Here is an 11494-nt window from a genome sequence, read left to right on the forward strand (position 1 = left end):
TCGTTCCATTAGGTTTTAGGATCGAGTCTAGTTCTTGCTTGGGGACAAGCAAGGGTTTGGTTTGGGGAAGTTTGATGCGTGTCATTTATATGATGTTTTACACCCTATTTTACACGCATTTCAAAGCTCAATTATGTAGTTTATGCTACTATTTTCCCTATTTTCGTCTATTTTCGTGTTTTTGTATAATATTGCAGAAATGTGAAGAATCCAGCGGAAATCGAGCCGAATCCGTCCCTAAGTGCTTAGCATTGCATTTGACATGGAGTAGTGACTCGAGAGATGAACTTGGTGCGCATTTCAAGGCCTGAAAGACATATTTGCGAGAGTTTTGGAAGCGGATTGCCAGCTACAGTGGTCTATAGACTGACCTACATGGTCTATAGACCGTCAGAATGCCTCTCGACATTGCAGCCTGCTTCAGATGGTTATATCTCGAGTTCTAGATCTGATAATCGAGTGATTCCAATTGGAGGTGAAAGCTTATCCTCTTAGCTTTCCAACGCCGCGTAGAACGCCTGATTTGACAAAGTAACGAAGAAATGGCAGCTGTTTTAAGATCGGTGCGCGCTGTAGGAATCGTCAGAATGCAATTCTGTACAACGCATGTGGTCGATCGACTGGCCTCATTGGTCGATCGACCACTCCACGAGCTGATGCGCAATTTAAAAGACGAGAGACCGAAGCTCAATTGTAATTAGGTTTAGGAATAGGTTATGTTATTTTCCTATATAACGTAACTTTACCTACTGCTTGATGGAGGCATCATTCATTAGTTTAGTTTAGTTTTCGTCAGTAAAATTTACTTTTCGCATTAAGCTTTGGTTCTTTCCTCTTTAGTTCTTCGCACGGTATTCTTCTGTTTCTTTGTTAAATTTCATTGCTTTAATTCTTCCGTAGTTTAGAATTGCTAGATAGGATCCCAAAGCCAATTTATCGTTTCATGTTAATTTTACTGTTATTATTGTCACCAATATGTCTAGCTAAACACCCCTTGCTAAGATGTAGGGGATCTATGGCGTAGATGGCAATAGAATAGGTAACCCCGCATTAGGGCTTAGTCGATCGACTGGCTTAACTAGTCGACCGACTGAGCCGGTTGGTCGATCGACTGGGGTAGCTGGTCGATCGACGGACTTCGTCTCTGATTAGCACCGTATAATTCGTTAAGTGCAATATTTAACAATGAGACCGAGAGGAGACTTGTTAGATGCTTAGTTTTGACCAACCCGTAGATCGAGAGATAGGGAAGGGCATTAATTAATGAATTAAGACAGCTAAATTGCTGAGATCGAGAGATAATGTAATTTAGGCTTTAGGAATCACCTTTCAGGGTGAGAGCTAGTATTAGTGAGACCTAGGGACTGGTAGCATAGGCCGAAAGGAGCTACTAGTTAACTTGGACCGAGAGGACATGTTTTACCCATCCTACACGACTGTATTTCGGACTTACCTAGAATTATGTGCCATTGCAGTTATAGTGAACCGACCGTCTTAGCATTTCTTTCATCATTGTTTACATCTTCTGCTACTATTATTTGTTTATTTGGTTTATGTTATTAGATTTAGTTATAATTCTCATCAAAACCCCCACACAGTGACCATTAGACTAAAAATGAAAGCAACTATTATCTCCCTACCTCCCTGCGGATCGACCCTTACTACCGCTTGCTAGTAGTAGTTTGGTTTTATAAATATTATTTTTGATACTCACATCGACCGTGTATGTGATATCCCGTCGTTGTGAGTACCAAAAATAAAATTTATAAACCTATTAAAACTAACAGAAGCTAGTGGTAACAGGGTCGAACCACAGAGAGGCAGATGTAATTGTTAGTTGTCTAATTTTGGTCTAAGGTAACGATTATGCGGGGGTTGTTTTGAATGGGTCTATAACTAATGAGCAAATAAACGAGCTAATAAAAGAAATAGATTAAACCAAATATTAAAAGAGGTACTAAGATGGTCGGTTCACTGTAGTTTCGGCAGCAGCATACTAAGTAGGTCTGAAATAAACACGTGAGACGGAAAAACAAGAGGTCCTCTCGGTCCACTCCCACAGGTAGCATCTTTCAATCTCGCTACAGGTCCCTAATATCACTAATACTGACTTTTGTCCTGAAAAGTGACTAAAAACCTAAACTTTACCTATCTTTCGATCTTAGCATAGTTTAGTCATTTTAATTGGTGGTCTAATAACATTCCCTCTCTTTCGATCTAATGGGTCAGTCAATTACTAAGCATTCAACTAGTCGCGTGCACTCGATTCGTCAAACATAGAAATTAAATTAATTAAAACGAAGCATATCTCACGAGGCCAGTCGATCGACCAGGGTAGGCGGTCGATCGACCGTGGTGCGATTCAGGGTTCCCTATTCTAATGCCGCCTAACCTACAGTTCCCCTACATCCTAGCACAAGCTATTTAGCTACTCATGACTACGATAAAAACAACAGTAAAATTGATTAATAAAACTACTGAATTCATGCTTGAAATAATTGAACAAACAAATAGCATAAGATGATGATTTCGGCTTTGGGAAACTAACTAGCAATTCATATACTATGAATGAAATAGGCAACGAGACAGAACGGAAGAATACCGAAAAGGAATCGCAGGCAAAGATCCAGAACCGGAAGCGAAAGTAATTGTCTTGAACACGAAATAATCTTTAGAACCCTAATTATCAATGCTAAACTAAAACTGAATAAAACTCAACAAGACTGGATACTTGTTCTGAATGCTAAAGCTATGTTATATAGGAATACAACGTAGTTCTTATTCCAAAACCTAATGTACTATGGGCTTCCTTATTCTCGATCTTTTAATTCACGTCTGAGATAGCGGCTTGGTCGATCGACCACACAAGACAGTCGATCGACTGCTCTTCACTGAACAGTAGCTATTGGACTCGTGGGTTGGTCGATCGACTAAGGGCAGCGGTCGATCGACTGAAGTAGCTGGTACTTGACTTCTAACTTCTCATGAATTTGTGTTTCGGGCCTCGAAATACGCACCAAGCTCGTTCCTTGAGTAAAAACTTCATGTCGAATGCAATGCAAGATACTCGGGGACGGATTTAGCTCAATATCTACTCATTTCCGCATAAATCTGCAATATTGCATAAAAATACGAAAGTAGACGAAATGGGGCAAATAGTAGCATAAAACTACACAAATTAGCTCCGAAATGCGTGTAAAATGAGGTGTAAAACATCATATTTAGGACACGCATCAAACTTCCCCAAACCAAACCCTTGCTTGTCCCCAAGCAAGAACTAGACTCGATCCTAAAACCTAGTGGAACGAGTTCAATCTCAGAGCGAAATGCACACCGAATATCCTAAACCAATTTAATGCAATAACTAACAATCAATTAGCAATGTGAATCATGCAAACGAATTATGAAGCCGTTAAAAACCTGCTGAACCGTCAACTATAGAGACTTATCAATTTGGACTCTCACGGGTCGCTCAAATCACTCAATAAATACAGGTGAGTATATGTAAAAGATAGAAAGAATTTACTTTGTAGTGACTCTCACCTAACTACGACCTATAAGAACATGCCTGCAATCTAATACGAAGATAATCTCTACAACCGTACATATGCATTCCAACCAAACAGATGACCATGACACATGCCGAGGTAAATATGGATATGTGAGGTAATGGGCAAGAAGAAGGCAAAACATTCATGGAAACGTGGAGGTACAGGTGATCAAGCTAGTACCCTAACAAAACCATATGACAATATCCAACTACTTGCTCAAAATCTTCGATGAAACCGGTGCTAATAGCAAGCACAAAACTCACAATCTCCATAAAAATTAATCAATCAACTCCCCATAAGATATAAATACAACATGGGAGCAAAAATCGCCATATAATAAAGACTTGAATTATGCGAATTGATTTTTTTTCTTTTCTCGGACTCCAGTCGATCGACCAATGATGCCAGTCGATCGACCACGTCTACAGTACAATACTCTTTTTTCTCTTTTTTCGAATCATTTTTCTTCTCTTTTTTTTTCTTTTTCTTTATTTCTCTTTCTTTCCTCTTTCATCTCTTCCCAACAACATCTCAACAAGGAGCATATACCACCAAAAATGAAGTGACAATCCCAACAATTAAACTACTAGCTTGATAAGGGCGGGCTAAATGTAAGATGTAGTAACTAGGGGTGTTCAGAATAAACCGAACCGCAATAACCGAACCGCAAAACCGAAAAACCGTCCATTTTTAAGGTTCGATTAACCGAACCTTTTCGACAAAGCGGTTCTTTGAACCGAACCGTTAACTTTATTATGGACAAGGTTCGGTTAAGGTTCGCAATTTTAGATAACCGGTTAACCGCGAACCGAACCGTTTCACAAGAAAGTTAGCAAAAAATTAAAATATTATATAAAAAACTGTTCGTTCGTTTAATTTTCTTAATATATTCAAATTTAAAATTTCTTAAATTGATTAATGCTAAAGTTTAGCTTATTAACTTTATTGTTGGGTATAATATATAATGAAAATTTAATTAAACTATTAGAAAAAATTCCCAAAAATTAACGAAAACTGAAAAAAAGTAATATAGAACGATTATCGGTTAACCGGTAACCGAACCGCTAATAACCGTTTAAAGTGGTTAACCGAACCGTTTATAACCGTTTCTAACGGTGCGGTTTAGGTTCGGAGTTTTGGCGAACCGAACCGTGTGCGAACCGAATAAATTAGAGGTTCGGTGAACCGAACCGTGAATGAACACCCTTAGTAGTAACGGGACAAAAAGGCTATTTTTGGCAGTGTGGAGCTTATGGGTAAAATGAATAAAGGAAAACCTCTACCACATGTGTCAACAAACCACAAACCGAATGCATACAGGTATTAAGCAGATTAAGTTCATATTTATGCATATTAATATAACATGTCTCATAAGGAGTAACTACTCACAATCTAGATAAACTGGTCATAGATGTCACCAGTTATAGGCTCTAAATCTCAGAAAATATAAGTAGTTTGCCATAAATCTAAGTCAAGTCTCAAGTTCAGCGAGAAATTTAACGAAAACTCGTAGATATGCATATATGATTCTTACTAATAACATGTCAGTTAGCAAGGCTTAGGCGTAAACAGATGAAAATGCAATGTCATCATTGAAATACTACTGTTCCGACTCGACCTATATGCTAAAATAAACATGAAATTTTTTGGAATTTTTGGAATTTTTTCAATTTTTTTTTGAATTTTATATATATATATATATAAAGAAATAAAGAACAATGCAAGACAAAATGTAAACGTGAATGCAAGCAAATGAAATGCGACGCAAAACCCTTCCCCAAACCAAATCGCACAATGTCCCCATTGTGCAAAATCATGTAATGAAAGAAAAGAGAAACGTGAATTTGCGATAGAAGAAGTAAAAATGACATGAAGTAAAGACATGGAAACTCACAAGACTTTAAGCGCAGCAAAAGGAAACCTCCCCAAACCAGCGTGAGCTAGGAGGTTTCAGTAGCCAGCAGTGCTACCAATAAGTACCTGAAAGGACAAACAATACCACGCATAAAACCGAGAAAGCAATGTGGGAGCGGTAATTACGTGCATAAGATGAAGAAATTGAAGAAAACAAAATTATGTCGGAAAATAAAGAGGAGGAAAGACTCCCTCAATTCCGCAAAGCAACCAAACACAGCAGGGGAAAGGTCGTGAATAGGTATAGCAGCGACAACGGTCGATCGACCATAGCAGGCAGTCGATCGACTGGAATGAACAGGAACAAAAGCTCCTGGAAGTCGCACCTCAGTCGATCGATTAGGGTAGGCGGTCGATCGACTGGAAATACTGCTGTAATTTTCTGATTTCTTCTAATTAGCTCGAGAACTTGAGCTAATATGGTCTATAAACCTTCAAACGCACATAATAACGCGCCCAAAATTGCGCAAAACCCAAAGTAACTGTATAAAGCATTAAAAATCCTAAGCAAACTTAAAATGCGAAGTCTCGTGCACACAAAACAATAAAAAGTTCAACGGAAGCAATAAAGTGTATAGTTTTTGAAAAAGCCTTAATCAACTAATAGTTGATCAAGAATGGCCACGGAATGACCCACTTGGTCGGCTTCTGGCTACAAGTGGTAGCCTCAATAGTGCTCATCTTCTCAACTCCAACATCCGCAGAACTCAACGGATCAACATGTCAGAAATCTTCCCATTCAATGACCTCTTCGGACTCATCGGAATCCAAATCAGACTCCGTCGCTTTGACTGGCTCATCATCGGGCTCCTCATCCGTGCCATAGCTAAGGCATCCTAGACCGCCTCTTTGAACGATTGGCTCCTTCACAGCTGGAGCAACATGTGGCTCTTCCTTCCCCAAACCAGCTCCTGCAATATCTAAAACAGAAGAATCTTCCTCCACTTTGCTCCCAGTCTGGGGCGGAGGTGTCACAACAGGAGTAGGGACAGAGATAGGCATATCAGGAAGTATAAAATAAGATTTCTTTTCAGAAACTGTATTATAAGTGACGGGGCACATGGGGTCTTTCTTCCTAGCCGTCTGGGCAAAGACAATGGAATGCTTGCCTACCTTAAAGGTCAAAGTCCCCGAACCAACATCTATAACTGCACCAGCAGTGTGCTGGAATGGTCTACCCAAAATGATAGGAATGTGGGCATCTTCGGGCATATCAAGTACTACGAAGTCAACAGGGACGAAGAACTTCCCTATTTGCACGGGAATGTCCTCTAAGACTCCTATTAGCTGGACCGCAGAGCGATCAGCCATCTGTACTGTCATGTTCGTGACTGCAAACCTATTCAACTTTAACTTCCTAGCAAGACTCAATGGCATTACACTAATACTGGCTCCTAGGTCACATAAGGCTTTCTCAATAGGAAAGGTGCCAATATTACATGGGACTGAAAAACTACCTGGGTCTTCTAGCTTAAGGGGCGCAGTATGGGTCAAATAAGAGCATGACTCCTCAGTGAGTGCGACAGTATGCACAGTTTCAAGTGACTTCTTTTTAGACAGTAATTGCTTCATGAATTTCATGTAAGCAGGCACTTGATTAACTAATTCTAGGAAAGGTACTTGTACGTTTAAGCTACGAACAACATTTTCAAATTTATTAAAAGATACATGTTCCTTTGTCGGCACCAATCTCTCTGGATAAGGGGCTGAAAGTAGCAACTTAGCCCTCTCCTCTATATCTCTCATGCCGGCATCGGTGGATTTAGGCTGAAAATCCACCACCTTCTCTTTGTTGAAGGTCGAACCCTCTTCAAACCGTCTCAAGTGTGAACCATTAATTGTTAATGGGTCATACTTCTGAACCGGAACAGACCCATCAGCATTTGGGTCTTGCCGCAATATTTTCGGGGTAGTCGTACCCCGAAACAAGTGATCCCTCAAGTTATCGGGCATTGGAGGACGAAAAGAATCACCTTCAGCAGCGCTGTCAGTCGATCGACCGGGTTGGTCAGTCGATCGACCGACTTCTACAGGAACAGTAGCTTCTGGTTGTCGCAAAACGGTCGATCGACTGGGTATGTCAGTCGATCGACTGACATACCTGCTGATCGTCTTTTTCTTGCATTTGTTTCGTCAGTGCCTTCTTCTTGCTGGTTTCTGCCTCATCTTTTTCAGTGAAATCCTCAGCCATAGCGGGCCCATCAAGGGTAGACCCACTCCTAAAGGTGATTGCATTAAGGGTCTCCTTTTGGTCTGTCTATGTCGGCAAATGCCCCGGAGCTCGAGTTGTATTCTTGCTAGCCAATTGAGCAATTTGGCTCTACAACATCTTCATCCCGACCTCTCTAGCTTGAGACTCCTTCAGCAGCAAATTCTTCAACTCATTGAAATCAGAACTTTGGGATTGTTGCTGCTACTGTGGGATGTACGGAGGCTTTTGGAACTGTTGTTGCTTATGAGGGGGCACATAATTCTGCTGCTGCTGCTGCTGCTGTGGAGGTTGAGTCGGATTCAAGACATTTTGGCTGCTCCACCTCAAGTTTGGATGGACATTCGGCTCATAGTAAGTGTTTGTCTGCTTATAATGTTGAAAGGCAGCACAAGACTCGAAGGGACTAGGACAATTGTCTGAAACATGTCCCTCAGCTCCACATCTTTTACAGACGAAAGGACCGTCTGAAACAACATTCACATGATAGATCCCTCCTTTTGAAGCTCCTCCTAACTCGTACTTATCAAATCTCGCCGTGAGAGCCTCTAGTGCAGCTACAGAAGGAGATTCAGCAGCTCTCCTTTGATTTCCCCTGGAATTTCCATACTCAGCTTTATGGGTGGCCAAGTCATCAATGATCTTCCACTCCTTAGTCTCTCCCATGTTCTCTTGGAATCTGCCACTGGCTGCCGCATCCAGGATAGTCCTCTGATCGTCATAGAGCCCATTGTAGAACTGATTGCATAGGCTCCATTTCTCAAACCCATGATGCGGAATAGTTCGCACCAGCTTCTTGAAACGGACCCATGCCTCGTGAAAGTTCTCATCAGGACCCTGTTTAAAGCTCGTGATCTGAGCTCTAATGGCATTTGTCTTTGAGGCAGAGAACTACTTCTTGTAAAATGCCAAGGCCAGCGAATTCCAGTCAGTGATCCCATTAGCATCTCGGTCCAGGTCTCTATAACACTCCCTTGCAGCATCTCGGAGTGAGAATATAACATAGTCTCCTTTACCTGGTCCTGGGTCACACCGGTCGGCGGGGGTATAGAGCAGCAATAGTCAATAAATATCTCCATATGCTTGGCTGCATCTTCATTTGCAGCTCTTCGAATTGGTTTCTCTCAACCAAGTTGATATAAGAAGGCTTCGGTTCAAATTTTCTATCAGCTCCCGGTAATTCGAACCCCTTATATAGATTTGCAGCTGTCGGCTCAGAGTGACTTGCTATAGTTGCTTCTTCAGCCATCTCTAGAAAATCTGGAGAAGTGACTGTCTCAGCTGACGAAGTAGAAATGGGAGATGAAGGTGGATCCTCCTCGAACAGCTCGTTCTCGTAGTAACTAGACAGAGTACTCAGCTCTTCCTCTGTCGGCAATACTCTAGATGATCGACTCAACTCGCGCAAAGTCTTCTCAATCTCAGGATTGAACGGTAGTAATTCACCACCCTGTGACCTGCGCATAAGAGGAAACTACAAAAAGAATATGAGAATAGTTTAAGGAACGAATGTCCCTTAAACTAAGAAACAGACTAAAATAAAACAACTAAAAATTAGAACAATTGCCTCCCCGGCAACGGCGCCAAAATTTGATACCCGTCGTTGTGAGTACCAAAAATAAAATTTATAAACCTATTAAAACTAACAGAAGCTAGTGGTAACAGGGTCGAACCACAGAGAGGTAGATATAATTATTAGTTGTCTAATTTTGGTCTAAGGTAACGATTATGTGGGGGTTGTTTTGAATGGGTTTATAACTAATGAGCAAATAAACGAGCTAATAAAAGAAATAGATTAAACCAAATATTAAAAGAGGTACTAAGATGGTCGGTTCACTGTAGTTTCGGCAGCAGCATACTAAGTAGGTCTGAAATAAACACGTGAGACGGGAAAACAAGAGGTCCTCTCGGTCCACTCTCACAGGTAGCATCTTTCGATCTCGCTACAGGTCCCTAATATCACTAATACTGACTTTCGTCCTGAAAAGTGACTAAAAACCTAAACATTACCTATCTTTCGTTCTTAGCATAATTTAGTCATTTTAATTGGTGGTCTAATAACTTTCCCTATCTTTCGATCTAATGGGTCAGTCAATTACTAAGCATTCAACTAGTCGCGTGCACTCGATTCGTCAAACATAGAAATTAAATTAATTAAAACGAAGCATATCTCACGAGGCCAGTCGATCGACCAGGGTAGGCGGTCGATCGACCGTGGTGCGATTCAGGGTTCCCTATTCTAATGCCGCCTAACCTACAGTTCCCCTACATCCTAGCACAAGCTATTTAGCTACTCATGACTACGATAAAAACAACAGTAAAATTGATTAATAAAACTACTGAATTCATGCTTGAAATAATTGAACAAACAAATAGCATAAGATGATGATTTCGGCTTTGGGAAACTAACTAGCAATTCCTATACTATGAATGAAATAGGCAACAAGACAGAACGGAAGAATACCGAAAAGGAATCGCAGGCAAAGATCCAGAACCGAAAGAGAAAGTAATTGTCTTGAACACGAAATAATCTTTAGAACCCTAATTATCAATGCTAAACTAAAACTGAATAAAACTCAACAAGATTGGATACTTGTTCTGAATGCTAAAGCTACGTTATATAGGAATACAACGTAGTTCTTATTCCAAAACCTAATGTACTATGGGCTTCCTTATTCTCGATCTTTAAATTCACGTCTGAGATAGCGGCTTGGTCGATCGACCACACAAGGCAGTCGATCGACTGCTCTTCACTGAACAGTAGCTACTGGACTCGTGGGTTGGTCGATCGACTAAGGACAGCGGTCGATCGACTGAAGTAGCTGATACTTGACTTCTAACTTCTCATTAATTTGTCTTTCGGGCCTCGAAATGCGCACCAAGCTCGTTCGTTGAGTAAAAACTTCATGTCGAATGCAATGCAAGATATTCGGGGACGGATTTAGCTCAATATCTACTCATTTCCGTATAAATCTGCAATATTGCATAAAAATACGAAAGTAGACGAAATGGGGCAAATAGTAGCATAAAACTACACAAATGAGCTCTGAAATGCGTGTAAAATAGGGTGTAAAACATCATATTTAGGACACGCATCACACACGAGTCCTGGCTCAAAACTTTCATGGACCACATGAATCAGTCCACACGACTGAAGAATGACGGGTCCAACTTTGCGGACTGGGAGGCATCCTTACGGAATGTTGCCATTGCTGACGGTAAGCTCAAGTACTTGACTGAGCCAATACCGCCAAACCCAGGCCCCAATGCTAGAGCTAACGAGTCACTTGCTTATAGTGACTTCGTCATGGAAGCGGGTGCGATAAAGAACGTACTCATTTGTGCAATGGAAACCAATTTGCAAAGACGCTTCATTGCCCAAGGTGCAAACATGATTTTCACCATGCTCACTAATGAGTTCTCAAAAGGACCGAGAATCGTTACTTATGAGCATACCTGTCGCTTCTTTGAGGCGAAACTCCAGAAGGGCCAACCGGTTAGCCCACACATTCTTGACATGATTGAGAATGTCGAGAAACTGGAGGCACATGATTGCAAAATCAGTGAGAGCATAGTCATTGCTCGTATACTTCATTCACTTCATGATGGTTTTGCCCTTTTTAGGGAAAATTACTACATGAATGACATGAAGAAAAGTCCTCATGAGCTACACTCACTTCTCGTACAGACCGAGAAGGATATGAAATTGAGTGGGAGCATGAAGCAAGATGTTCTCATGATTTCCAACAAGAATAAGGGTAAGGGCAAAGCTCACGGCGACCTAACTGTAGGAAAGCCAAAGTTTAAGAAGTCAGAAAAC

The 11494-nt window shown here is 40.9% G+C and overlaps 1 non-coding gene across 1 annotated transcript; it reads left to right on the forward strand.

The window, feature by feature from the left end:
* The first annotated feature begins 8437 nt into the window (after positions 1-8437).
* Positions 8438-8544, forward strand: LOC141616234 (small nucleolar RNA R71). The gene has a single exon (XR_012530591.1). It is a non-coding gene; the product is annotated as a small nucleolar RNA R71 (small nucleolar RNA).
* The last annotated feature ends 2950 nt before the right edge of the window (positions 8545-11494 follow it).

The sequence above is a fragment of the Silene latifolia genome, chromosome 11 (genome assembly GCF_048544455.1).
Source record: "Silene latifolia isolate original U9 population chromosome 11, ASM4854445v1, whole genome shotgun sequence".
Taxonomy (NCBI): domain Eukaryota; kingdom Viridiplantae; phylum Streptophyta; class Magnoliopsida; order Caryophyllales; family Caryophyllaceae; genus Silene; species Silene latifolia.